The sequence below is a fragment of the Narcine bancroftii genome, chromosome 7, assembly GCF_036971445.1.
Source record: "Narcine bancroftii isolate sNarBan1 chromosome 7, sNarBan1.hap1, whole genome shotgun sequence".
NCBI lineage: Eukaryota > Metazoa > Chordata > Chondrichthyes > Torpediniformes > Narcinidae > Narcine > Narcine bancroftii.
The window spans coordinates 148,962,338-148,985,548 of NC_091475.1; the positions used below are offsets into that span (position 1 = coordinate 148,962,338).

General features: G+C 39.6%; 1 protein-coding gene, 1 long non-coding RNA gene and 1 other non-coding gene across 5 annotated transcripts in view; 1 reads left to right on the top strand and 2 right to left on the bottom strand.

The window, feature by feature from the left end:
* The window catches only part of maml2 (mastermind like transcriptional coactivator 2), a 407,948-nt gene that overhangs the window by 163,867 nt on the left and 220,870 nt on the right, over nt 1-23,211 (top strand). The window contains exon 1 of one of the 3 annotated variants that reach the window (XM_069890777.1): nt 16,624-16,712. The exons of 1 other annotated variant lie outside the window; for it this stretch is intronic. The gene's annotated coding sequence lies outside the window, so the exon portion shown is untranslated. Of the gene's footprint in view, nt 1-16,623; nt 16,713-23,211 lie in introns of those variants that run through there. One more of the 3 variants, XM_069890778.1, reaches the window with a different exon arrangement.
* LOC138740182 (U2 spliceosomal RNA) lies at nt 12,454-12,642 on the bottom strand. The gene has a single exon (XR_011342727.1). It is a non-coding gene; the product is annotated as a U2 spliceosomal RNA (small nuclear RNA).
* Nucleotides 14,702-23,211, bottom strand: part of LOC138739200 (uncharacterized) — a 67,363-nt gene continuing 58,853 nt past the window's right edge. The window contains exons 2-3 of the long non-coding RNA XR_011342081.1: nt 18,393-18,492; nt 14,702-14,882 (exon numbers count right to left, since the gene is read on the bottom strand). This is a non-coding gene — a long non-coding RNA (uncharacterized lncRNA). The remainder of the gene's footprint in view (nt 14,883-18,392; nt 18,493-23,211) is intronic.

Here is a 23,211-nt window from a genome sequence, read left to right on the forward strand (position 1 = left end):
TGCCCTTCAATCCAAAAATTGTTCCCTCTTGTCCTAGACTCTTCCACCATGGGAAACAACCTTTCTATACCAACTCTGTCCATGCCTTTCAATGTTAGAACTATTTCAATGATATCCTATCTCATTTTCCTAAATTCCAATGAGTATAAGCCAAGAGCTGTCAAATGCTCATCATGTGATAACTCTTTAATTCCTGGGATCATCCTTGTGAACCTCTGAATCCTCTCCAATGTCAGTACTTTCTTCTTTAAATTAGGAGCCCAAAACTGAACACAATACTCGAAGTGAGTTCTCACCAATGCCTCAATATCAACTGACTTGTTTTTAAGTGCTGTACATGATGACTTCCCAGGATTGTTGAAATGCAGTAAAAAGCCTTATTCATCCAATATGTTTTTTATGCATGTGGGATGCAGCCATGGATGTAAGCAAATTCACAGATACCAGAATTATTAACCAGCCTCTTGTCTCCATGTGCTGAATGTGTAATGAAAGCTCTCTCTATCTTGAATTTCAGCAGTAGGTAATTAGCCAGATTGTGTTAGAGTGAATGGCAGAAGGTTGTGGATGAATGGCTCTTTTGTTTCTCTAAGAAAGGACCTTCTTTGCACTTGTGTGCTAGTAGACGGGTGGCGCTGGTTATACTGAGGACCCTTTATCACATTAACGGCATAGAGTCATTGTTGGTGTTGCTGCAATTAGTAAAAATTTGCAGTGCCAGCACCTTTTCCTTCTGCGAACAGGAAACTGTTGAAGAACAGAGAAGCCCTTGATAAACAAATAAGTAATTTGCCAGTGCATTTTATTCATGTTAGTATTTCTGTAAACTGTGTTCGGCAATTTTTATTTCAAACAGAATCGATCAAATTGTGCACCTTAATCCTTTGGTCATTCATTGTCTAATTGCATTTGAGCGCAAGCATCTAATGAGAGGTTTCCAATACTTGCACGATTGAACTTGCAGTGTGTGCTGCTACCTTTTGGTGAGATGTGTCTGGATGGGACTGATACTAAAGTTTGGAGGTTGAACAATGAGAAAAAATAATTTTTCTTGAATGAGAATGATGCACTTAGTTTTATTTGACATTTCATCTGATCACAAAAATAGCACATTGAGTGGGAATTTAAAATGTTCTTCTAAAGGGTTACAGAATGCAAAAGGGTTAAAATGCTGCTCAACTCTTTACGTGAGTGGCTTAAGGTTACAGGCCCTGTGCACTGACCTTACTAAAGGATTACTGGCTCATTTTGGCCTAAACTGCTATTATTTCTTTAAATCATGCCTTGTTTATTTAACTTTTGAAGGGGAATGTTCACAATTTCCAACATTTTGCCCAACCATCGCCATCCTTTCTCACTTGCCTTCCCATATATCCATAAATTCTCTGAATGTTATGCAAAGACTTTGTCTAACTGAATGGGGAAATAAAAGTTTAATGCTGGACAGCAGTCACGATAATAGAGGTCTACAAGTTTAAAGGAGGGACAGATAGGGTGGACAACAAGCACCTTTTTCCCTTGGCGAGAGTAGCAGACACCAGAAGACATCTATACAAGATGAGGGAAGGAAAGTTTAGGGGAGATGTCAGGGCTAATTTTTTTACACAAAATTGTGGGCACCTGAAATGCTTTACCAGGGGTGGTGGAGGCTCGTACAAAAGAGACATAAAAAAGACTTAGACAGGCACATAGATGCAGGAAGAATAGAGGATTATGGGTGTGAAGTGGGGAAGCTTTATTGTTGAGAAAGTTTGTTTATTGTGGAGCTGAAGGGCCTCTACTGTCTTGTAATGTCCCATGTTCTAAAGTACATTATTGGCTGTAAAACATATACACAGCAAGATCCCAGAGAAAAAAAAAATTGATAATTGACCAGTCTATCTGTTTTTGCGGGAAGAATGGGTGTGAGATTTTGGGAGAATGCCCAGTTTGTTTAAGAACAAATATCACAAGATCTTTAAAAATCATCTGACAAATGAGGCCGACTAAAATTTGAAAGATGGTACAATCTCTTTGCCTCATCAAGGAACAAAGAAATAAGATTGGAAGTATGCCAAATGACCCTTCAAACCTGCCCCATCTTTCTTTTTTTTTTTTTAATTTTTTTATTTTTCACACCATAAATCACATTAGCCATGATATACACTATTTCTTTTCACACATATACAGTGACTTTTTCTCCCCCCCCCCCCCTTTCCTCCCAAACCACCCCCCCACCCCCCCCTCTCATCCATTTTAGGTATACAATCTAGGTTGCATTAAGCCAGTCAGACAATGTTGTCATTCAACAAAATTACACCAGAAATTCTACTGAGTCCATTCTTTTCTTTCCTTCTCCTTCCATCAACTTAGGTAATGTTTGTCCCCGGTAGGTTTTCGCTATTGTATTTAATGTAAGGCTCCTATACTTGTTCGAATATTTCAATATTATTTCTTAACCAATATGTTATTTTTTCTAATGGAATACATTTATTCATTTAAATTTGGTAGTTTCTTCCTTTTAATTTGGTTATGTATTCCATTAATATTTAAAGACATATAGTTCAGCGTAGCCCTTTTATATTTTGTTTATCTTCTCTTTCCGTTTTTCCATCATTACCTTTCCTCCTTTTCCATTTCTGTTTTCTTATTTTCAACTCTTTATAAGACAACATTCCTACAACATCTAACATTTTCCTTATTCTCCTATTTCTATCTTATTTATCCCCAATCTCCCCTTCACCTCCTGAGTTGTCCTTTATCCCTTGTCGGACAACCACATCTCCCCTCTCCATTTGGATTTGCGAATCCACTCGCAAGCGTCAACTGATTTTGCAGTGACCGCTATTTCCCCCCACCCCGCCTCCCCCAGAAAAGATTTCACTTTTCATATGTCACAAAGGTCCCTCTTTTAATTCCCTCCTTATTCTCTCTATTCCATTACCTTCCCTTATTAATTCTTGTCTATACTATCTATATTTTCCTCTAAGTACAGATACATTCATGTATGCTCATTGTCTCTATTCACTCTTATACCTCTTTACCTGCATACATATCAATCGTGATCATTTTTACTCTCATTACCCGTCTTCATCCCTCAGTCTATTTTTGTCTTTACCCACATACATATCAGTCGTGATCATTTTAACTCTCATTACCCGTCTTCCTCCCTCAGTCTATTTTTGTAATTGTTCTGCAAATTTTCGTGCTTCTTCTGGATCCGAGAATAGTCTGTTTTGTTGTCCTGGAATAAATATTTTCAATACCGCTGGATGCTTTAGTATAAATTTATACCCTTTCTTCCATAAAATCGCCTTTGCTGTATTGAACTCTTTTCTCTTCTTTAGGAGTTCAAAACTTATATCTGGATAAATGAAGATTTTTTGCCCTTTATACTCCAGTGGTTTGTTGCCCTCTCTTACTTTTTCCATTGTCTTCTCCAGTACCTTTTCTCTTGTAGTATATCTTAGGAATTTTACTACAATAGATCTTGGTTTTTGTTGTGGTTGTGGTTTAGAGGCCAATACTCTATGTGCCCTTTCTATTTCCATTTCATGCTGTAGTTCTGGACATCCTAGGGTCTTAGGGATCCACTCTTTTATAAACTCCCTCATATTCTTGCCTTCTTCATCTTCCTTAAGGCCCACTATCTTTATGTTATTTCTTCTGTTATGGTTTTCCATTATATCTATTTTTTGAGCTAGTAGTTCTTGTGTCTCTTTAGTTTTTTTATTAGATTTCTCCAATTTCTTTTTTAAGTCTTCTACCTCCATTTCTGCTGCTACTGCCCGCTCTTCCATCTTGTCCATTTTTTTTCCCATTTCTGTTAAGGTCATCTCCATTTTAATTATTTTCTCCTCTGTGTTGTTTATTCTTTTTCTTAAATCCTTAAATTCCTGTGTTTGCCATTCTTTAAATGACTCCATGTATCCTTTAATAAGAGCAAGTATATCCTTTACCTTGCCTATCTTTTCTTCTTCTATTTCACCATACTCTTCCTCTTCTTCTTCCTCTGGGTTGACCATCTGTTGTTTCTTTGGTGCCCTTTCCTCCTCTTCTATCTTGTTTCTATTGTCTTCTGTGGTCTCTTCTTGCTGCAGGTGTTCTGCAGCTGTCGTTGCCGGCTGTGGAGATCGACTCCCCAGCTGGTCCCCCCTCCCGTCGGTGTGTTTTTTTTCATTCGCATCGCGCATGCGCGGTTGCGCACTTTTACTCGGCTCTGCGAGCCATTTTTGTAGTCCATTATTTACCGACCTGAGGGAGCGGGTTTCTCTCTCCGCAGCGGGCCTCTTCGGACAGGTAAGGCCTTCACCTTTTTCCTCCTTTGTCTTCTCTTCCTCTCTTCTTACCGTTGCTTTCGACTTTTCTTTTTTTGTCGCCATCTTCTTTCCACCTTTATACTCACTTTTCTGTAACTTTTATTTCTGTGCCTTTGTGTTTTCTCTTGTTTTTCCCGACTTTTCTGGAGAGGGCTGGAGTTCACCGTCCGGCCACTACTCCATCGCGTGACTCCTCCTAATAAAAACCAAACCTGCCCCATCTTTCGATGGGATAAGGGCTGATTGTTCCAGGCCTCCGCCCCTTTTTTTTCACCACTTCCCCATAGCCCTCCCACCATGCTCTCTAAGAAGAATTTCCATGCACCTCACTTTTACATAATAGCTCTCTATTCTTTATGGCTCCCATCAGTGGACACATCTCAAAATCTACCTGTCATGCCCATTCAGTAAAATCATTGCCATTGTTCTAAATGCCAAATAATATGATTCTAATGTCTTTAAGCTTTGCACAATATGACAACCCTCTCATTCCAGAATTTATCCCTTTTCAACTGCCTCTAATTCCAGTATATTCTTTCTTAAATAAGGGGTGAAAAAGAGCACAGTACCTCAGATGTGGCCTTACCAGTGCCTTGAATAATTGTAACATGTTTATCTACAGTATTTCTAAATTTCAACCCTGTAATGAAGACAATTCTGTCATTTGCCTTCCTGTCCACTTGCTACACGTGTCTGCTAACCCTTCTCGATTCATGTTTTTTGAACACCTTAATCTTTCTGTCCCACTCAGCTGGAGAAGAGAGGAGAGGAGAGATAATGGTCTACTTCAGATTCCTCTTTTGAAATGCATGATGTCGCACTTTCCCATATTTTCATGAACATGTGTGTAAAACAGTATTGTGTAGAACAAGGTGCAAAATTACAATTCCATAAATACAAGATTTTAAAAAAAAACATGCAAAAATAGAAAGATAGTAAGGTAGTCTCCATCAATTCATTAACTGTTCAGAAATCTGATGGTGGAGGGGAAGAAGCTGATTTGTAATGTTAAGTGTACTCCTTCCTGATGGTAGCTGTGAGAAAAGGGTGGTAATGCCTATGATGCCACTGGCCAACTTTAAAACCCTCTGTAGCCTGTTCTTCGACTGTGCATTGGTTGCATCACTGCTGCTATGGAGGAGCCAATCAGAATGCTCTCTACAGTACACCTGTAGAAATTTGTAAGAGTCTATGGTGCCATAACAAATCTCTTCAAACTCGAAACGAAATATAGCCACTTTTAGCCTTTTATGACTACATCTATGTGATGGACCAGCACAGGTCTTCAGAGCTGTTGACACGCAGGAATATTAAGTTCCAATGAGGAGTTGTTTGTGTTCCCCTGGTTTCCCCTTCCTGAAGTCCACAACCATCTCCTTAGTATTGCTAATGTTGAGTGCAAGGTTGTTGTTGTGACACCATTCAACTACCTGATCTATCTCCCTCCTGTACACTTCTCAATGCCATCTTGATTCTGTGGACAACCGTGGTGTCACTGTCAAATTTGTAGTTGGCATTTGTAGTTGTTCCCAGCCATTACAGTAATGGGTGTAAAGAGAGTAGGGCTAAGCATGCATCCTGGTTGATTGTCAGTGAGGAAGAGATGATGTTTCTGATTGGCACTGACTGTGGTCTTATGATGGGGAAGTCAAGGATCCAGTTGCAGAGGCAGGTGCAGAGGCCCAGGTTTTTGAAGCTTGCAGAACAGAGGGGATGATGGTGTTGAAAGGTGAGCTGTAATCAATGAAAAGCAGTGCAGGAATTGCAGTTGTCCAGGTGATCAGGGCTGAGAGCCAGTGAGATTGCGATAGGCAAGAGTTAATTCTGGCTATGACCAACCTCTCAAAGGGTTTAATTACAGTAGATGTAAGTACTTCTGGATGATGGTCAGGAATTATATGTTGCAATTTCAGTGTCACTGGGTGCAATTTAACAAATCAAAAATTAACATGAACAGAGGTTCTTAAAATTTAGAAGCATCAGATTTGTTCTTATGGATTATTTCAGCATGCCCCTGGTGTCATTACTAATTTGTATAGGTACACAATCTGTCCCAATGCATTATAGCTTAGAATGGAAGTGGCTCTGCCAAAGGCCACATGAAGTTGCTGAGTGATGAATACAACTCAAGGAATCATACAAACCAACCCCACTATATTGACACTAATTTCACTATATGCAGCCTCGGGGAAAGCAACCAGTATATTGAAGGACACATCCCATTTTGGTTGCACTCGCTTCTCCTCCCTTCCTACAAATAGAAGATAGACACGTTTGAAAATACTCACTTCCAAATTCATTCTTTCTTTCTGTTGTCATTCTATGGATTGAACACCCATAGTGTAAGATGATACCTTGCACTGTTTAACCATATTTTCTCTTCAGATTGTACTCTGCATTTTTTATTTATTTTAACACCATATATGTAATCTTCCATGGCCTATGTGGAAGTTGACTTGCCTAGATAGCATGCAAAACAAAGCTTTCCACTGGATCTTTGTACAAATGACAAATCACAAATCAATTTAGGTCTCGGTTAACCTTTTTCTTTAAAACATACTTTTTGTAAAATACTGGTAGGTCGAGAGGGGAAGGGGAGGTGGTGGGGGGATCATTCTACTTTGTGTTGTCTTCTTTCACCATCCTTCTGCTTTTGCACTGTTAGTTAACAAAGTTGGGTAAGAAATGGTGCCTGTGGCTTTTTTCTGTAAATTTAGCCAGACTCAGCATGCAAAAGTATGCTCTCTGAAAGATTTTGAGCTGCTTGCAGCTTTATTTCCCTCTGCATGAGGGGAGATTATGATTATAACTGACAGCTTGTTCTAAGGGCCAGTTCCTTGTATTACAGCCATCTGATCGCCAATGGCATTGATAACAGCTCATCTTGGATTTGGATTATAGTATAAAGTTTTGCAACTGTGTTGTTGCTCTCTTGGCCTGATCTGTTCTTGAAGGACTCAATTGCTCCCTATCAGAGGATTAAGGTGCACAATTTGATCTAAATAGATCACTTAGAGACTAATTGCTGAGTGAAGTTTTATAGGTTAGCAGCTTCTCTCAGGTCCTCAACCTTAAAACCTGGTGAGAGATCTGGCTTTCAAGACCAGTCTAAACCAGATGGGAATATCTCTTCCTTAATATTGCTCATCATTTCTAATGAACTTCAATAGGTGAAATACGACAAGGTCCATACATTCCAGTAAGTAAGTAGAAAAAAAACTTGCAAAGGTAGCTGTTGTAACAGCTCAGGTTCATTCATGACCTCTGTTTCTTTCTGTGGGAAGTTTGCATATATCTCTGTGACAACATTTGTTTCCTTTAGGTACTCCAGTTTTCTCTCATATTGCAAACATGTTAATTAAACAATAAATTTGAATGATGATTATTGTCATACACATAAGTACAATATACATATGTCTAAAATTCTTACTTGCTCCAGTATAAAGAACACATCTCTAATAGTATTCATAAAAGTACCACAGCATAGAAAGAGATAGATATTTTTGTGGTGCTGGGGTAGTTTATCATTAGGGTAGCTAGGGGATATTCAAGAGGCTATTAGCTGTTTTATTTATAAAACTCTGTTCTTGAACCTAAAGTTGGTGGACTTTGGGCTTCTGAATCTCCCTGAATGTAGCAGCAAGAAAAGATTGTGACCAGGGTGATGGGGGTCCTTTATGATGTTAGCTGCCTTTTTGAGGCAGTGCCACACATAGATATCTTTAATGGATGGAAGGTCAAAACCTGTGATGGATCTGGCTATGTTTGCAGCCTTCTGTGTTCCTGGACACTCACATTACTAAACCAGAAGGTGAAGTAACCGGGCAGTATACTTCCCACTGGACACCTGTGGACGTTTGATAGAGTATTTGATGACATGCCAAATCTCGTCAGGCTTCTTGGAAATTAAAGTCATTAGTGTATCTTTTGCATGGTTGTTTCAATGTGCAGGCTTCATGAGAGGTCCTCCAACTCCCAGGAACTTGAAGGTACTATCTCTCTCCAGCTCCATGCCATCAATGCAGACTGGGGCATGACACGAGAAACCTCTGTGAGTAGTGTGAATGAGTAAGACTGGTATAAAATTAGTATTATCAGATTTTTTTTCTGAATACCTACAATATGTATGCTTAATGCATATGGTAGCAACCATTTTAATTTGGCAAATAGTTCAAGTTGGACTGAAAATATCTGAAAATCACTGTTGACATTTAACAGATGAAAGTCCAAGAAAATCACCATCCATAAGTGCTGAATGTGGCTAATTGTGCAACCAACTGCACCCACTCCCTCCACTGGCATTTGATATTTGTCTCCATATCTGGGCCAAGGCTGTGATGAGCCCTGTCTATGATGAACAGATTATTTATAGATTTTGCTTCATTATTATTTGAATGCATTATTGGCAACAAGGTTAATTTTCTGCTTTTTAAAAAAAAATTGTTACTTTGTGGAATATAGAATATATTTTTCAGCTTTGCCAACTAGATGCCAGCACTGGAATTACTTGGGCAGGATCAGCATTTATAATCAAAATTAAAAATAATACCTGCTCCAGTGTACATAGTTTTGTCATTGTAAACTCTTTAAAAATGACAGTTTCCAATGTAAGCTTGCAACAATTTAATTTCACACACATCATCGTAGGTCCAATATTGGCAGGAGTGGTTACAAGTTGATGACCATCAACGTGTTGTTTTTCACTGTATATGCAGAGATACACATTTGTAATAAAAGGGACAAGATGTATGATTTAAAAGTGGTGACTGATTTTTTTTCTTCAATTATTTCCCAGTTTCTTGCCTTTTTTCTGAAGATACCCTTGGCAACTGTGAAATGGGTCCATACATTGAAATGGTGATGCATATGAACTTGTTGACATTAATAACATTGCTCAAAGTTTAATTAGGTCCTTTTGTTTATGAACAGGTTTAGTGTTTTCAAGCGCAATCCTTTGGCCGAGTTATCAAGTACAATAAAATCCATTTTGAGGTGACAAAGTCCAATGATTAGTTAACAAGTCAAAATATAATTGATGAAGATTTTTTAAGGCTGAGATCCGAGTTTAATTGTTTCGAGAGATAATTGTGAAGAATGGGGGTCAATCAAAGTTTGATTGTTTGATGCAGCTGTGAAGAATAAGAGTTACTCTTTAGGTTGCCAATAAGATTCCATGTTGAAGAGGTAGTCTTTCTTTCTATCAAGTATGGGTGCTTCTGATTTTGACGGTCTAACTCCTAATAAATCAAGCTATTCCTTGTTGGTAGTTTTCCTGCATGTCTTTCCTTAACTTAGAATTTTGCAATGTTTAGGAGCTGATAAAAGGCACAAGAAATTTACTTAAAATAAATTATTTCCTGTATAAAGAATGGGTGAAAATTTCAATTTTGGATTAAAATTGGAGGAGTGAGTTAATTCTGCGCATTAGTTAGTGTATCAACCATAGGCTGTGTAGACATTATGCCATATGATTACCCAGAAATCCAACATCCAAAGCTGTTTAATCTACCGTGCATTTGAAAAATAAACCTTGGACAGAGCAAAAATTGATTTTGAGGATCTTTTTGTCTTTAGTTGTGTGGATTGAATGATTTCAGCAAATGAGCTTGAATATCTTGTGAAATGGGTGAAAGGAACAGAAATAATTTCTCGCCAAAGTGTGCTTTGGATTAGGAAATTGTCTACTGAATTTGAATGGTGCTGTTAACCATTAATAAAATAGTGGACATGGTGTAAATCTTTCCTTTTTCTATTTTTTGTTGAATGTGGGTAAAAGTGCTGATCTGAATCTCTTCTTTTGTATCTGCCATAAAATTGCAGAATGATAGTGTAGAGATGAGTAATTCTACCCATTGCATGAACTTACTTATTTGGTTTCATTTCTTTGCCCTTTCCCCATGATATTATGAATTTTTCCACCATGTGCATCCAATTCTTTTGCATCTCCCACCTTTGCAGCTAATGCATCCCAGATCTCAACAAGTCACTGTCGTCCACTTTTCCTTCTATCAATGACCTTTCCTGGCAAATCACAAAAAAATTACCATACAGTTATCACTGTCATGCTTGTTAAGTTACAATACACCAAACTCTGCCTGTTGTCGGTCGGTGCCTCTGCATATTTCGTAAGAAAGGGTAGAATAATGAAACTAATAAAATTCAGAGTTGCTCCGTCCAGTTTCCACATTTTTATTTCTGCTTTACTTCCAAAGATTCTGTTTGTTGGTATATATCTACTTGAGCTTGGTTATGAAGCAAAGTTCAAGACAGCATGGTTGTTTTTGTCAGTTTTGGATAGAGTCAACTTTAAAACAAATTGTGCTCAGGACAGATTGGATTGATGGGAGAGGAGCTCTTCATAAATAATCTTGCATATTCATGCTGCTTCTAGGATGGGGGGTTTTGGCCACTAACAACCAGAGGAATCTCAAAAGGAACTGAAACGGAGTTAGCTTTTTAAGCCAAAGACCTGTTATAAGGAAACAACAATTCTGCCAGAAACATTAAATATTTCTCTTTCCACAGATGCTACCTGACATGTTGAGTGTTTCCAGAGTTTTTTGTTTTTTATTTCAGATTTTGTGGCATGGGCCAAGACTGCAAAATAAGTGCAGCAGATTGGGGTCAGAAGCCCTGAGGGAACTAAGACCAGATAACATCTGTGGAAAGGGAAAGATGTTTCAAGCAGGGGTAGCAGGTCTGTTGCACCTGTGCTGACATAACCAACCCATTTACGCTAATTCTGAATGAATCCCATTTAATACTTCACACATTCTCATCAACAACTCCATTTCTCTGTACTAGAAGCAATTTACAATGGCCAGTTAACCTACTCACTTGTAAATTATCAAGTTGTGGTTGAAAACTGGGGCACCTGGAGGAAATGGTCTCGGTGAGAGCGTGCAAACTTCATGCAGACAGCACCCAAGGTCAGGTCTGAACTCAGTAAGGCAGTGGGTTTGCAACATGAGGTTATGTTTTGTGCATTTTCATCATTTATTTCAGATTTCCAGCACTGCAGTTTTTATTTGTGTCCTGAGAGAATTGCCGGTGAAGCCTTTGAAAGGTGACAGATTTGTGGAGCCGCAGAGTCAGGGAAGCAGTTGTCCCTCTGGGACATTGGTATCCAACAACTCCTGAATATGTGCAGCACTTAGGTCAACCATCAAGGCATCATAAAGCCACAGATATAGTTTGGGTTCGGTTTAGGTTAGGTTTCACCTTTCTACCCAGATGCCTCCCTATGTTATTTCTTACATTGTGATGAAACCAGAAGAAATTTCAAAATTGTGAATTGATTTCCAGTGATTTTTTTCTTCTTCTGCAGCAGTCAGTCAAATCCCCTGCGTGGAATTTTTGATATAGATAGTGACAAAGACACTTGGATGTAGAGGTACTATTTTGAATTAGGATTTAACCAAATGGAACTGCATGACAGAAAACATAAGGCATAATCTCCCAAAGGGCTTAATAAAAAAAGAGTAAACAGATATTTGATGCTCAGCTCGATAAGGAAGTGCATTAAAACAGAGGTTTACAACTAGAATTTAGAAGGTGAGGCAAAAGATGCTAGAAAACCAAGAATAGTCAGGGTGTCATCTGAGAAGGAGAGCAAAGATCTTGGAGGATTGTCAGGTGAAAAGAAATGAAAGAAATAGACCATGGATATGACAACAGGATATGAATTTTAATTGACTGATGAGATAACTCATCTACCATGTTCCCAATGCAGCATGTTCAATGATCCAGGATAGAGAAAAGCCAACACTTTTGTCAGCTGTTGCTCAGTGGTTAGTGATTTGCAGCTTGCTACAACAAATCAATAATTTAATTCCAAGCTGATAAATCAGAGCAGTATGGAAGGAATTCCAGATTTTTGGATGTTCCTTAGTTAATCAAGTTGTGAGTGAAAAATTCTATGTGACAGTTTCAAAAAAAAGAGCAGGACAGTTTTCTGTGTTGTCCTGCTAATCATTACAGCTAAAAGAGTCATTGGTTATTGGCACATTGCTATTTGTACAATTGCTTTCTGCAGCTCATTAGTTGGGATCTGTTTTGGGACATTCCAAAGACATGGAATTTGTTGCATGACTGCAGGTGTTTTCATCTTCTGCTTGTAGTTAGTGGTCAGTTTTGCTTGAGACTTTCTTTTTTTTTTTGGTGCACCGTTCCCAGAGGCACTGCAATACTCGGTCGATGCATGGAGTGGACGGAGCAAGCCCCTATTCCATCTCCCTATTCCAAAAATCAATTTAATATATAGTCCCTAAATAAGGGACGTATCAGATATTAAACAGATAAGAACAGATACTACACTTGATCTTAACCAAATTTAAGCATGGTTTGCAGTTGCTCTGTTTAAATTCTTTTTTTATTGGCTTGTTTAATTTATGGATGTGCATTATAAAGAAGTACATCGGTCACTCGGGAACTACACTGCAAAAAAATAATTTTCATCCAGATGATAATGATGAATGTGTTGACCTCATTATTAACAGATTAATTAATTCACCAATGTGTTGGAAATAGGAGGCAAGGGAAGTTGAAGTTGGCCCGAAACATCAGTAATATATCTTTACCTCCTGTGGACGCAGCGAGACCTGCTGAGTTCCTCCAACATTTCTGTTTTTGGTGAGCACTTGAGGAAGTTCAGATTGCCATTCAGAAATAGTGTTGAAATATCACAACTACAAACTGTTTTCTTCAGAGGAACTTGTTCTGAACTTGTACAAATGACTCTGTGCTTACTAGCAGATATTAGAATTAAGGAGCATGGAAACAAACCTTTTCCCCACCAAGTCCTTGAAGATGATCAGACATTGTTTGCCCTCATCCTGTTTTATTTTGCCCATATTTCAATTATTGCCTCCCATTTCTACTGCCTACTTATGGTCAGTTAACACACCAACCTGCACATCTATGGGATGTGGGAGGAAATGGAAGAACCTGGAGGAAACCTGCAGGATCACAGTGAAAATGTGAAAACCCCACACAGAAAATACCCAAGGTCAGGATTGAACCTAGGACACTGGAGCAATGAGGTAACAGCTGTACTAGCTGTACTACTATGTCATCCAAAGAATGTTATAGCCCACAGAAGTACTGCTTCAGACCACATTCATTTCCAATGTGAGGTACCCATTATAGACCAGTGTTACACATGTAGATCTTTGAAAAAATTCTAACATTGAGTGTTGAAGCAGAATCAATGACAATAAAGTTATTTTGCTTCTATGAAAGGTTATCATCATTCACTGTTGACTAGTTCTGAGCATTTTACCCTCTATAGATCAGAATCTCCACCTCTTGTGTTACCCTACTTCGAAATGTGGAGCAGAACTGTTTTCTCAGTTTCACCCTTTATTGTCTCCAAAAGTTTAATTACTATTATTAAGGAAAAAAAAAGACACATCTTGATAATATTTATTCACTCAGGCAGATGTAGCATTCAGGGAAGGGTAGGTCATGTTTGAACAAATTACCAAAGTTCTTTGAGGAGATATAATGAGTGCAGTGGATAGAGGAGGCCAGGTAAAGAAAAGAATAGATGTTCCTCTGGTTAGCAGCCAGTGGTGAATGGAGTAATGCAGGAATTTGTCCTGGGCCTGCAACCATTAACAATATTCATCAATGATTTGGAAAAGCGGACTGAGTTTGCTGATGCCACTAAATTGAGTAGAAAAGGAAATAGTGCAGATGATCTGGAGAGACTGCAGAGAGATACAGATAGGTTAAGTGAGTGGGCCAGGATCTGGCAGATGGTGTATAATGTTTGTAAACATGAGGTCATCCACTTTGAAAGAAAAAATTATAGATCAGATTATTATTTCAATGGTAAAAGATTGCATCATGCTGTTAGGCAGATGGATTTGGGAGTACTTGTGCATGAATCGCAAAAGTCATTCCCAAAGTTCAGTCTTAGAAATCCTGCGTTGAAACTCAGACTCTTAATCACAAAGGAAGTATTAGAGAATAAGTGATTGGACTACCAAAAACTCACGAATCCATGTTGAGCTATTTCCTGACAAATGTCCTTTCATACGAATGAATGGTTGTCACAACTTCCCTCTTCGTTATGTAGGGGAAATGAAATGTGTGACTTCCATGATGCTTCCAAACCCACATTGGAAAGTGCAATGGCCATATGATTAGTCTGTATAGTTTTTAAAGTAAATATGGATCTAAGTCTATATAATGGAAAAACATCCCAAAATGCAAAGTAAGACTCTACAAATAAGTCAAAAAGTGTTACCATTATTTTCACATTAGCCCAGTAAAATACTTCCTCTCTTCAGTATAGAGTAACATGTATGACCATAGTAATCTTTTGATTCTTTTTCCTTAAGGAAATTAAATTGAAAGCCAGATCTACTGGTTTGATAGATTCAGTTGTATTATGTTTATTCAGTAAAAATTATTTCACTTGAGGCATGTTACTTTAGTGTTTGCATAATACATGTACTGCCCTTGTGGTTTGTTGCCTTGAAATTAAGGGCATATTTATAATCCAAGGTTAATTTTTTCCATCCAGCTAATTGATTGGAACTCTTCATGACAAATACAACATTTGTTATCTTCTTTCCACTGCAATACAAGTGAAAAAAACCATCAGTGTTGATTTGACTTGCAACAAAAGGTCACTATCAATGTTCCAAGAGGAAAATAAAGTATTACAGGAGTAATCTATTCTATTTGGAAAAGTTTTAAAAGCTTTCATCTGTTAATATTACAGTATTTCAGCCAAGTGTTTCAACTTTTCCCCATATTCCTTTATCAAAAGCTCCTCGAATTAAATGTTAGCAATGATAGAAAAAGCAGCAAGCAGGGAAAGGAAGCTTGAGCCTTTATGAAGTGAGTTTTTGAAGTCCTTGAAACTGAACAATACACTACGGGAGCTGTTAATGTGTTGGACTTGGGTGCTGGAAATGGTGCCAAAATGTAAACGTGTTTATACTAAATTTCTCGCCAGATGTCCAGTTGCTTTGGAGCTTCTCCAGAAAGTACACCACAAGATGAACAGTAACTTTTAAACTTTATTATTCAGTTTGTGTTCAATCTCTAAGAGATCTGAAAAAGAGGGCGGCATGGTTAGTGCAACATTATTACTGTGCCAAGCAACCCTGGATCGAATCCGGTGCTGTTTGTAAGGACTTTGTACCTTCTTCCCGAGCCTACATGGGTTTCCTCCGAGCACAACAGTTTCCTTCCAGCCTTCAAAACTTATGGGGTTGACAGTTTATTGGGGCATTTGGAAGGCATGGGCTCGTAGGCAGGAAGGGCCTGTTACTGTGCTGTGTGTTTAAATTTAAAAATTAAGAATGCTAAAGGGTAGATTGGAAATGATTTTGTACCTGGCCACAGTTTTCTTTTTTCACCACATTCTCCTATTTCCTGATGACAATGAGGCACCATTTAAAAATTTTTTCAGAACTTTCCTTGTGGCTTTACTACGTTAAACCTAAAGCATGATTAGCAGGTGTTCAGCGTTAACCGAAGAGGGAATTCAGTAAGGCTGATTCCATTTATACAACTGTGCACTTAAAACTAGGTCCACAGGACACTGCAAGAGTAGATGAACCCCAATTTGTTCTTTCTTTTTTTAATTTTTAAAAAATTTTTCACACTCTGAACCATATTGACCAAAATACACATAAACATTTCCCTCTTGAATATACACAGTGTCATTTTCTCCCCTTCTCCCCCCTCCCTTCCCTCCCTCCTTCCCAATTTGTTCTTCTTGATGGCCTACTTCTTCATGGTTATTCTGGCTAAGAGCAGCTAACGCTGCGAAGGACTTTATATCACTAATCTGTCATAAGGATTTGGGTTTTCTCATCCCAATTTTTACATTAACCATGTTGTGTAGTTTCGTGCCATACTATATTCAAATCTGTTATGATGCGCTTCAAGTTTATTTAACATCCAGCTTGGTGACTTTGACACCATTTTTTTTTAATGGCCTGAAGCCCATTGGGGCACTGTTTTGTCAAAAACATTAAATGCAAGTTGATTTTATTGTTTTTGGAGCAGGTTGATCTTTGAGGTGAGCCTATTTGCATGTGTGCACTGTCACCCTGTTAAGAGTCCTTAATACTAATTGCGATTAAAAAGCATGTTTGGGGTAAACAAAATGGATATGTCCTTTCTAGTACTAATGGGTTTAAAGAGCAGACAGGCAGTTTCAGCTTACCAGCATGCGTATGAAACCAGATGATTCATTGTGCTTATGTCTCAGAGCAGTTTATTCTGTTTTGAGCAAGCTCTTGTGGCTATTACTCTTGTATTAATGATTAACACATTATTAAGCAGATTGAACAGAGAGAGAGTAGGGAGGACGCACACAGCATGTTTTTTGAAGCAGTAAGGAAGACAAACAGCATGTTTTCTATATTGTGATAACATCAAAATAAACTGGTGAGTTTGATTTTACAATCAAAATAGTACAGCTTTGTGCATGGTTCAGTTACTGTATTTTGATTCCTGCCATTTAGGGACATGTTTCATGTTACATTTTGAATAAATCAATGCACATAATACCAAGATTAAATGGCGGATGAGATGAAGGTAATTTTGTGAAGTAATTGAGCTGTGTATTATCTGTGATTAATGCACAGCCTCAGTAATTACTCGCTATTATGTTTTGTCAACACCGTTGAAATTTAATAGGTGATTCATAAAACTGAATTACAATGAATAGGTTCTACTTAATTCAGATTGTAAATACCCAATGTTAATATATGTATGGGTTCAGAGTTTTTTTTTTAAACACTGCATTTAAACAATGCTCTTTTGCAGCTGTTGGTGAGGCAAGGGAGGTGTACATAACAGCCAATTAGTAAAAGCGCATAAGTGGAAAAGAACAAATTAGTTGTGACCAGTTGAACTGGGGCTTTTGAAATTATTATCGAATGATAAATGTTAGCCAGGAGGCATGATTTTTCATTTTTTTATGTGCACTGAATAGACAGACTGTGCCTCATGTATGATCATGTACAAAATATAAAATGCATGACTCCTTCAATATTCAGTTGAAAATTCGGCCTATGCTTCTTTCTGTCCTCGAGAGGGATAATGTGTAACTACAAATCCAATGGACGGTTTAACAGTCGTTTTAAACTGGTGCAAGAATAGAGGGTGCGGGGGCTGGAGTGGTGACCATCCTCTGGAACATGACACCTACCCAGGTTGATGGGTTTTATTTTATAGTGTTACTGCTAGTAGGTGGGGAAAAGGAATTCTGTAAGCATAGATACCTAATAACCAACTAAGTTGACTTTTGTGTTTTTGTTTCTTCTTTTCATTTTTTAGCGGGTGCTTCAGCTGGTTTGAGAGGCTGAATGACCTGTTTTCTGCCCCGTATTGCTTGTGTTCTTTGTAGTGTCCCAACAGGTGCCATTAACACCACTGATGCCATTTTTGTTCTCTTTGGCAGTTTACTTCACATTTGCAGATTATTGGACCATAAATTCAATATGTAAATGAGGCAGCAGGCTGCCTGGACAGGCAATTTTCCCTTGTTCTAGATACAGAAAAAAATGTAGATGCTTAAGAATCAAAGTCTAGTAATGCAAATACTTAAGAGTCAAAGTACAGAATGCAAATGTTGCATATCTTTTCAGATCTAAGAACGTAAAATGGTAGCTTCTCACTCTTGAATTACATTCTTGTGTAATTCACCGTGTCATCGGTACCGGATTGCCTTCTATTTCTGCTCTGTCCATTGATGTAGTATTTGCCAAGGAAGAATTAAAGAGAGATTATTGGGATAAATTAAGAATATCACCCTTTTCTTGACTGTTTGCTCTTCTGTTTTAGCTAAAATTCATCTTAATTATTAAGCAACGTGAATACGTGGTGAACTCAGGACGAGAAATTGGCGCATGAGTAGGTCAAACAGCCCCTCAAGCCTGCTCTTCTAAGATAATTGCTGATTGAATAATTGGCTTTAACTCCCCTTTTATACATGAAAAACATAATCCTTGTAGGAAAACAAGAATGTCTGCAGTTGATGTGGTCCTGTGCAATATACAGATTGCTGGAGAAATTCAGCAGGTCAATGCAGCATCAATAGAAAAGGTACAGGTGCTCACTTACTTACGATGGTCTGGCTTACGATTTCAAATTGTGATCTGTTCCCATGCGTGCGATGTGCAGTATGCTACTCTCTCGAGGTGCTCAACCATACTCGCAGTCTCTGTAGCAATCACATGAACGAGTACACTGTAAATAGGCCTGTGTGTCTCCTCACTGTCCAGCAATTAATTTTGGTTCAATGCTTCAAGCATTCTTCATGCCCAGTGTTATATTCTTTTTCGGCTTATGATTTTTTTTGGACTTACGATGGGTTTGCCGGAATGTAACCCCATCATAAATTGAGGAGCTCCTGTAGTGACATTTCAGACCTGAGCCCTTCTTCAGGAGTCTTTTTAATCCTTAGTACCCAAATTTTCAACAATTTTATTTATCTCAGCTGTTAATACATTTAATAACGCAGTCATTTCATTGCTCTCTGAAAGGAGAAATTCATCCTCTCAGTCTTAAATGGGCATCCTTTTATCCTGTGTGTAATTTCCCATCTTCAGACTCTGCAAATCCTTGTACAGTAAAGCAAGACTTCCTTTTGTACACAACTCCTTTGAACTAATGAGCAACATTTTATTTGTAATTAGTTGCTACACAAGCACATGTGCACGTAAGCATTAGGAGCAGGAGTAGGTCATCTGGCCTGTCAAGTCTGCTCTGTCATTCAAAAAAATCATGGCTGATCTGCTACATTTAAGTAATAAACATTTCTTTATTTATTGCCTTCGTCACAGTACTGTTATTGTTTGGTGATTTGGAGGTTATTTGTGACTTCCGCCAAAATCTTTTCCCCTTACTATTCCTGATCTCTACATCTGATTCAGCATTTTGGTCCTTCGAGCCTATATGGTCTCTTACCATCACCTTGATCTCATAGAAACATAGAAACATAGAAGATAGGAGCAGGAGTAGGTCATTCGACCCTTCGAGCCTGCTCCGCCATTCAACGAGATCATGGCTGACCTTAAAGTTCAGTACCCTGTCCCCGCCTTCTCTCCGTAACCTTTAATACCCTTATACTGAAGAAATATATCTAATTCCCTCTTAAATATATTTAATGAACCTGCCTCTATGAATTCCACAGATTCACCACCCTCTGGGTAAAGAAATTCCTCCTCATCTCGGTCCTAAATGGTTTGCCTATTATCCTCAAACCATGGCCCCGGGTTCTAGATTTTCCCATCATTGGAAACATCCCATCTGCATCCATTCTGTCCAGTCCTGCCAGAATTTTATAGGTCTCTATGAGATCCCCTCTCAATCTTTTAAACTCCAGCGAGTACAATCCCAATTTGCGCAATCTTTCCTCATAAGTCATTCCTGCCATTCCAGGTATCAGCCTGGTGAATCGCCTCTGCACTCCCTCCATTGCAAGAACATCCTTCCTTAGATAAGGTGACCAAAACTGCACACAATACTCCAGGTGGGGTCTCACCAAGGCCCTGTACAGCTTCAATGAGGTATCCTTGTTCCTATACTCAAACCCTCTTGATATGAAGGCCAACATACCATTTGCCTTTTTAACTGCCTGCTGTACCTGCATGCTTGCCTTCAGAGACTGGTGTACAAGTACCCCTAGGTCTCTCTGCACTTCCCCATCTCTTAATCTATTGCCATTCAAATAGTAATCTGACCTCCGGTTTGTATTACCAAAGTGGATAACCTCACATTTATCCACATTGTAGTGCATTTGCCATGTATCTGCCCAGTCCCTCAATTTATCCAAATCACACTGGAGCTTCCTGACCCCCCTCTTCTGTGCACACAACCCCTCCTAGCTTAGTGTCATCTGCAAATTTGGAAATATTACATCTAATCCCCTCATCCAGATCATTAATGTAAATTGTGAACAGCTGGGGTCCCAGTACAGATCCCTGTGGCACCCCACTGGTCACCGCCTGCCACTCAGAAAATGAGCCATTTATCCCAACTCTCTGTCTTCTATCTGCCAGCCATTCTCAATCCACATCAATACTTTTCCCCCAATCCTTAACGAAGTGTGTGTACCCAGATCCCTCTGTGAACACTGGCATTCAGAGATATATCATTCACTGCAGTAGATACCTTCTATTTCCCACATTACACTTCACCTATTTTCTCCACTTGCACTCATTTATTAGTCACAATAAAGGGTTGCAACTCAAAATGCTAGCTGACCATTTCTACTGATTTACTGCGTTCAGTGCTCCCTTTGTGGCCTTCTCTACATCGGAGAGACTGGGAGCAGATTGGGAGATCGCTTCGCTGAGCACCTTTGCTCCATTCACACCAGTGACAGAGACCTCCGAGTAGCAAATCATTTCAGTTCTATGCCACACTCACATGTCTGTCCATGGCCTTATGTATTATCCCACCAAGGCCACCTGAAAATTGGAGGAACAAAACCTGATTTTCTGTCTGGGAACTCTTCAGCTAGATTACATTAACATCGACTTTTCCCGTTTCTGCTAACCTGCTCCACTCTTCCCCCTCCCCCTTTCCCTTCCCCTTTCTGGTTTGCTTCCCTCCCTTCCCTCTCTATTCACCCAGCCATCCCTCCTCCTCATGATCGTTGCTGTCCCCTCCCTCCCTTCTCTACCTATCACCTCCTGGCTTTGTGACCACACCTCCTCCCCTAATCTTTTGTTTGGACGCCTGCCAACCTTTTACCGTACCTTAATGAAGGACAAGCCCAAATTGTCAGCTATGTATTTTTTACCTTTGCTACATAAAGGACATTGCTTGACCTATTGAGTTTCTCCAGCTTTTTGTGTTTTTACTTCAACCACTGTGTATACAAGTTTTCGTGATTTATTTCTGACTACTACACAACTCTGTGAAAGCTCTTCAAGGGATACTTACCCTGAAAAAGTTCACCTTTGTTCGCTGAAGGGAATTCTGTGGGATTCTCTCTCACTGCTCTCCATCTGCAACTTGCTGCTCTCAAGATCTATGACCAGGTACTCACCCAGAAAATGTCGGTTATGTATTTTTACCTTTGCTACATAAAGGACACTGTTTGACTTGCTGAGTTTCTCCAGCTTTTCGTTTTTAAATTAAGATCAGTGGATGAGTTGAGTCCTATTAGTTAATCTGGTGGTTTGGCTGTGATTATTTTGTCCATAAAATTCATATTATGGAGAGAAGCATAATTCTGTTCAAATAACAGTCACTTTGCAAATATATTCCTTTCTGTTCCATGCACTTCTCAAGATCAACACACAGGTTGATAGGATAGTTAAAAAAGGCCTATGGGATGCTGGGCTGCATTAATGGAGGGATTGAGTTCAAGAGTAGAGAGGACATTTTGCAACTCTACATATCTCTGGTTAGACCATACTAACCAGAGAACTGACCATACTCTGTACAGTTCTGGCCACTTTTTTATTGAAAGGATGTGGCGGCTCTGGAGCGCGTGCACAGAAGATTTACCAGGATGTTACGATGATTGGGAAAATAAATCTTATGAGGCAAGGTTAGCAGTGCTGGGACTTTTTTTTCTTTGAAGCATGGAAGGATGAGAAGAGACTTAATACGGGTCTACAATATTATGAGAGGCATAGAGAGGATGGACGGCTAGTGCCTGTTTCCCAGGGCAGGAATAGCAAACACCAGAGAACATTATGTAAAAAGTGAGGGAGGGAAGTTTAGGGGAGATATCAGGGATAAGTTTTTGCCTTACCAGGGATAGTGGAGGAAGGTGAAACATTAGGGGCATTTAAGAGACTCTTAGACATGGATGAAAGAAAAATAGAGGGTTTACTGGATAAGGAAGATTTCGTTTTTTTAAGGAATATGTGGATCAGCACAACATCGAGGGCTGAAGGAGCCTGTACTGTGCTGTAGTGTTTTACGTCCACTCCTTTCAGAATGATTTGCAAAGTTAATTGTAAAAAGTGAGGGGGAGGCGGCGTCCCTGGCCTCGGTAGAGCGAAGCAGGCAGTGGCCCTGCCGCCTACCTTCTGCTCGGACTGGGGATGGGGCCGCCGCCGCCTTCCCTGTGCCCAGACCGGGGCCACCTCCTCCTTCTTTCTGCCCGGACCGGGGCCTCCGCCTGCTTCGCTCTACCGAGGCCGGGGCCGCCGCCTCCCCCTCGCTTTTGCCCGGATCGGGGCCGCAGCCGCCGTCTTCCTTCCACGAACTACTGAGGAAGTAAAGGCACTGACATGCTTTCTTCACTATGCCATTGAAACAGGAAAGATCCTCTGAGCTAGTTACTCTCAATAATTAAATTTGCTCACCCTCTCCACCTCTGATCCCCCAGTGGTCACTGGATTCTCTACCTCTCTTCAATCTGAGGCGCCTGCAAGCTCACACCAAGACACAAGAGCAACTTGTCCGTGAACTACTCTTTGCAGACGATGTCGCTTTAGTTGCCCATTCAGAGCCAGCTCTCCAGCGCTTGACGTCCTGTTTTGCGGAAACTGCCAAAATGTTTGGCCTGGAAGTCAGCCTGAAGAAAACTGAGGTCCTCCATCAGCCAGCTCACCACCATGACTACCAGCCCCCCCACATCTCCATCGGGCACACAAAACTCAAAACGGTCAACTAGTTTACCTATCTCGGCTGCACCATTTCATCGGATGCAAGGATCGACAACGAGATAGACAACAGACTCGCCAAGGCAAATAGCGCCTTTGGAAGACTACACAAAAGAGTCTGGAAAAACAACCAATTGAAAAACCTCACAAAGATAAGCGTATACAGAGCCGTTGTCATACCCACACTCCTGTTCGGCTCCGAATCATGGGTCCTCTATCGGCATCACCTACGGCTCCTAGAACGCTTCCACCAGCGTTGTCTCCGCTCCATCCTCAACATTCATTGGAGTGACTTCATCTCCAACATCGAA